The 6000-nt window shown below is 38.7% G+C and overlaps 1 protein-coding gene across 1 annotated transcript in view; it reads right to left on the bottom strand.

Annotated features, from left to right (window-relative positions):
* Positions 1 to 591: 591 nt before the first annotated feature.
* The window catches only part of DTHD1 (death domain containing 1), a 73440-nt gene continuing 68031 nt past the window's right edge, over positions 592 to 6000 (bottom strand). Inside the window, exon 10 of the mRNA XM_081795502.1 lies at positions 592 to 2137. The gene's annotated coding sequence lies outside the window, so the exon portion shown is untranslated. The remainder of the gene's footprint in view (positions 2138 to 6000) is intronic.

The raw sequence follows: 6000 nt of genomic DNA, 5'->3' as shown, positions 1-6000 counted from the left end.
ATCATGACCTGAGCCGAAGTTGGACACCCAACCAACTGAGCCACTCAGACGCCCCAAGAGAGTGGGAAATCTTGAGGGTCATCTTAGAATTCTGCCTACCACAGAGTTATAAGGAACAGTAAGAACATAGACTTTGAAGTCAGATAGGAAAGGGTTTGAAAAACCTAACTTCATGATCTGGTACGTAATAGGTGTTTAATAAATGCTTGTTGATTGAATTATGACTATGTGAATAAATGCACAAATAAACAAGGAAATGTGCAAATAAGTGAACTTAACTTTTCAAAACCTGTTTCGCCCTCTAGGAAAGGAAAATAATGGCATCTAATTGAAGAAAACTTACAAAAATGAAATGAAATTATACATAAAAAGCTTTTGGTACATAGTTGGCACTCAATAAATCAGTATCTATTCTTAATCTTTCTATAGTGGCATAATATCTGGGCTTACCATTTCTTTAATGACTTCTAATTTCCCCCATTTGCTGTGGCAGTCTGCTGTTAAGATCAATAGAGATGCCAAGTTTTGAATTTTTGCTGACCTTCTAATCACTTTTTCTTCTTTTGCTTTGTTTATAGACTCTATGGTTCAACGACTTTTATTAAAGTCTCATAGCATTAACAGCCAATCATATTGTTTTTTTTTATGCTTGGGAAATTAATTATATCAATCAGATGATGGGAAGTTACAGCAAAAATATATATTTTTCATATCTAGTTTTCATGCAATGTGTTGCAAGTAGGCTGTGGGTCTCATCCATGTATCAGGATCCAGGCTGATGGAAGAGATTTCACTGGGACAATGCTGATCTCAAGGTAGAGAAAGGAGAAACATGGTACAACAACTCAATGGCTCTTAAGCTTCTGCTCAAACATGGCACTCAGATTTCCTTGGGGACTCTAAATCACACCATCAAGGGGAACATCAATGGGATAGGAATATGTAGTCCTTCCACAACGAGGAGAAGCAAACGTTTAATATACTCATCACATTTCAGTGTCATTTTTGTGTATTTGACTATTTTCAGTTGTGCTGTTCATTTTTGCTATATCAGGGGCGGTTCTGTTGCCATCACAATATCATTGGTGCATGTGTGTTTGTGATGTTTTGTGGAAGTAGTAATATTGTGCTTATTTTAGAATTTATCTCAGGAAATATATATTTTTAATAAAATCACAGCTAACACAAATATTCTGAAAAACATCACTTGATTATTTTTAAATAATAATCAATTTAGAGATTTATTTTTAAAGCATGCTAGCCACTTTTGTTTACTGACAAACCAAAGCAACACTCCATTCAAAACCTTTCAAAAATGAGAAGGCAATTCTTCAGAAATCACATTCATCAATAACATATATTGGAAAGTAAAGTGAGTCAAAAGTACATTTGTTCCACGGTACTATCAATAGTTTATACTCTCAATTTCTATTTCCTGATAATTTCAACAAAATTATACACATCAGTTCCAATGATCAATGATAGATTGCATTGTTATTTCTATTGCATTGATTGAAGAAACAGAAGGTATGATATAACATAGAGACCTGGATAAATGCAGAAATTTCTATATACTTCCTTTCTTCATATCGAAAGGGAATCAGATGGGGGTGCCTGGGTGGCTCAGTCAGTTAAGCGTCAGATTTCAGCTCAGGTCTTGATCTCATGGTCAGTGAGTTTGAGCCACACGTAGGTCTCTATCTGATGATGCGGAGCCTGCTTGGCTCCTCTCCCTCTCTCTCTGCCCCTCCCCTACTTTCTCTCTCTCTCTCTGTCAAAATAAACTTAAAAAAAAAAAAAAGAATCAGATGTTTCTGAATATTAGAGAAGTTAGCCACAAAATGATGTATTATTACGTTAACAATATATTGACCATAGATCAAATTACACCCTCTACCCTAAAATAACTTTAGTTTTTTAAATCATGCAAAACACTTGTTTGGCAACATAAAGGGTTTTTCTCCATAAAGTTTTAAATGATTCCTTAATTTTATCTGAAACACAGAGGCCCTCTTGTGGCCATCTCTAGGCATTTGCACTAACAATTTCTAAAGAACAGTTTGACTTTGCAGGAAGCACAGGGCCATTCAGATGGAGCATAGCCTGGGGCACGTTGAATTTCTGAGGTCCTCAGTGTCTGTAAAAAATTACCAAAAAAGAAATCTAAAAATATATAATATATAATATGATATAATATAATACAGTGCATTTTAAATTCTTTAGCACACACAAACAAAAATACAATGGAATATAGTTTCACTCTTTAAAATGAGAGAAGAGATTAAAAAGAACTATTAATTCACAGCATATGATTGGTGTGCAGTCTGTTAATAGGATCAAATTTAAAGGTATGAGAATCAGCTTCCAGAGAAGTCAGTCCATCTTTGTGATTGCGGCACAGCTCTTTTCATTGAGACTTTTAAAACTTCTATATTTGGGGGCGTCTGGGTGGCTCAGTTGGTTAAGCGTCCAACTTGTGGTTTTAGCTCATGTCATGGTCTCATGGTTCGTGGGTTTGAGCCCGGTTTGAACCCTGTGTCAGATTCCATACTGCAGAGCCTGCTTGGGTTTCTCTCCCTCCCTCTCTCTTTGCCTCTCTCTTTGCCTCTCTCTTTGCCTCTCTCTCTCTCTCTTCTTTTCTTTCTCTCACTGTAAAAATAAATAAATAAACTTAAAATAAATAAAGCTCCCATATTTAAGTTCCTCTGTTCTTATGAAGCCTGGGTCAAGTGCTCCTCCCTCCTAACTATCCCAATTCCAATTCCTTGCCTCAGCTCCCAACCCCACCCTGCTTAGTCTTGTGAACAGATAAATTGTCTCAAAATGCAACCATAAACGGAGAGAAAAAGTCTTGTATATTCAACACAGAACAGAGCCTTCTCTGTTCCTTTCCCTTTCCCTCTCCCTCCTATGTTACTCTTGATTCTGTGCTAATCCTGAAAAATTAAAATAGAAATGGATAGTGCTTTGGACAGGAAATAAATAGTAGGCGTTGTCCTTAAACTTCCATGTCCACTAAGAATACAGATTCCTCCGTTCTGCAGCCAAAGACACTGATTTACGGGGCTGACTTGTGGTTCTGTGAAACTGGACTTTAACATCCCTTCCAAGTTTTTCTGGGGCCAGTTAGCTAGAGAAAATGATTCTTTGCCCCGGCTGCAGAATCCACTGGAGAGCTTTGAAATTCTCATGCCCAGGACCCACCCCAGGCTACTTCAATCAGAATTTCTCAGGATGGGTCCAGGCACCCCCCCCCTACTGACTCTAATGTGCAGCCAATTTGAGAACTACTGGGCCACAGCACAGAAGGATGGATGTCAGACTTCAATCTGCCTCAAACTACCAGAGACGCACCTGAAGTTCCACACAGTCAGGTTTACGGACTCATTGCAGTGAGGGGGATGGCGTGCCAAAGGAACAGTGGTGTCCCACAGAACAAACGCAAATTGAGTTATTTTAAGACACAGAAGTAGGGCCGGGTTGAGTGAATGGGCTCGAAGCAAAGCAGAGCGTGTGTAAAGGAACCAACATGGGCCTGCACTGCAAAGTGGACCCCAAGTCCTGCTCTCTTGAAGACAATGATGTCAAGATAGATGTGCAGTACTGTCTCCAGACACCCTTCCTCTGAAGCTCTGCACCCTGATTGTCAGTGAGGACTGCTTTTCTGTGTCAAAGTGTGTTAGATCCTCCAGGCAAGAGAGGAATATCTCTTTCTCACCGATAGGATTCCAAATGGCAAAGTTTGTGACAGACCGTGATTTTGAAGAACAAAGTTTTTTCAGTGTGTACAAAAGCAGCTGTCACTCAAAGAGAGGGAAGAGACACTTTACAGATGCAGTATGTCCTTGGGAGAAATATTGAATCCTGTTAATTTTGTAGCCGGCTTCCTCTCTATTATTCTAGCCTCATAAATGGCAGGGCAGTGTTTACGTTCCAAACTAATTTTTAGTTGTTTAGAAATGGCATCTGCCCCACGGGGTTGTTTCCAGAAGGAAAATGGAACAGGAAAAGAGGGTCATAGCATGTCACCATGTAGATGTCACCCATGCATTAATTCAGCAAGACTTATTGAGTGCCTACTTTGTGTTGGGACCTTGGCAGCATCCTGCAAACTTAACAATGAACAATACTCAGTACTTGCCCTTGAGATACTTACATGCTGGTTGGAGAAAAACACATATAAGCAATTGCAACAGAGTATGGAAGAGCTGTAACTAGACTTTAGAATATCCATGAACAATTAACCCAGTCTTGGGTATTTAGGGAACTGGAAAAAAAATGTTATCTGAGATTATAGAAGATGGATGATTATGGGGGTGGGGCTGGGGGGTGGAACCAGGACCAGAAAGTGGTAGCAGATGGAACAAGACTTTGAAAACAGAATTATCTGGCCTCTAATCCACTGACTGGGTATCACTCTAGCTCTGAATTGCAGCTTCTCATCTGGGAAGTAAGGGTAACAAAACAGAGGAACGTTCACTGAGTGCCAGACAGAGTTCTAAGTAATAGGATTCCATCAGCGAACAAGAGACAAGCTCTCTGCCCCTTACAGAGCATGCACGAAGGTGCAGGGTTACCAAAAATAAATAATAACCATCACTGAAATGTAAATTATTTGGTATGTTAGGTCATAAATGCAGAGTGAAGGAAGTTGGACATACCAGTAGAGAAAACCTAGGAGAAGAGGCAGGTTGAGGATTCAATGATATGACGTCCGTCCAAATGCCTAGACATTACACAGGGACATTCTCATGACATTCAATCACACAAGTTATGTTTGCCTCAGAGAAAGGGGAAACCCTACACCTGCACATCACTTAGCCACGACTTTGACCTCACCCCAGTATTTCCCTTGTCTTGTGAACTACCACTATTCTAACTTTAGTGAGCCTGAATTTGTACCTTAGCAAAACTCTCATTTTATAGCATAACCCTGGGGTACAACTCAGAGGAGATTCCTCTCTGAGAATATTTCTGGGCAAGCTACCAGACAACAGTTGACAATTCTTGTAAACACTGGTACCAGTTGGAGAATTTCAAGTTGGGCTTTTTTTTTTTTTTTTTTTTTTTGCTTATAATGCTCTAAATTGCCCTTGGCTTATTCTGCCCCCTTTCTTTGATTCTCTGCTTCAAGCCAAAATTTGACTGAAACAGTGGTTCTCAACATGCTCCCTTAAGGTCTATAGCACTCTATTCTTGAGTTCAGTTATGGCACTTCTGTACCCTCCCAATACCCGCCCCATGACTCAAACTGTGCAGAAGGAATTTTACTTCTCACATTTACTAAGGTGAGGGAGTGCTCTGTGCATTTGGTGGACAGAGGTCAGGGATGCCAAATGGACATGAGCCAGTTCAAGTCACTTAAAAAAATATATATTCCATTCAAAATGTCAATAACACCTCCTTAACAAACACTGGGTTAGGAAAATAGAACTTTCTCCACAAAATTTAGATATTTTGAAAATTGGATTATGATACCCTCAAAGTCTACTTAACTTAGTTGTTATGATGTTTCTATTTTACCTTCAAAATAGGGGCACCTGGGTGGCTGAGTTGGTTGAGCATCCAACTCTTGATTTCAGTTCGGGTCGTGATGCCAGGGTCATGGGATTGAGCCCTGTGACAGGCTCTGCACTGAGCATGGGACCTTCTTAGGATTCTCTCTTTCTCTCCCTCTGCCCCTCTACACCATTCTCACTCTCCCTCTCTCTAAAAAATAAAAGTAAAAATAAATAAATTTAAATAAAATACTTTAGAATATACAATGTGATCTTAATCATGAATGAATAAGAATTTGATTAAGATAACTATGGTTAACATTGTATGTTTTGTTAAATAGAATAATAAATGTTAGAATTTTTTATTTGAAATATTTAGTGCTTAATAGTTAGCAAATTGATGGATATAATGGGCCTTCCTTAATGAAATTGATGTTATTCAAGATAAGGTAAGATTGGTCTGAATTATAAAATTTTATAATTTTATAAAATTATGAAAATA

The sequence above is a fragment of the Panthera onca genome, chromosome B1, assembly GCF_046562875.1.
Source record: "Panthera onca isolate mPanOnc1 chromosome B1, mPanOnc1 haplotype 2, whole genome shotgun sequence".
NCBI classification, from domain to species: domain Eukaryota; kingdom Metazoa; phylum Chordata; class Mammalia; order Carnivora; family Felidae; genus Panthera; species Panthera onca.
This window is presented reverse-complemented; position numbering and strand designations above follow the sequence as displayed.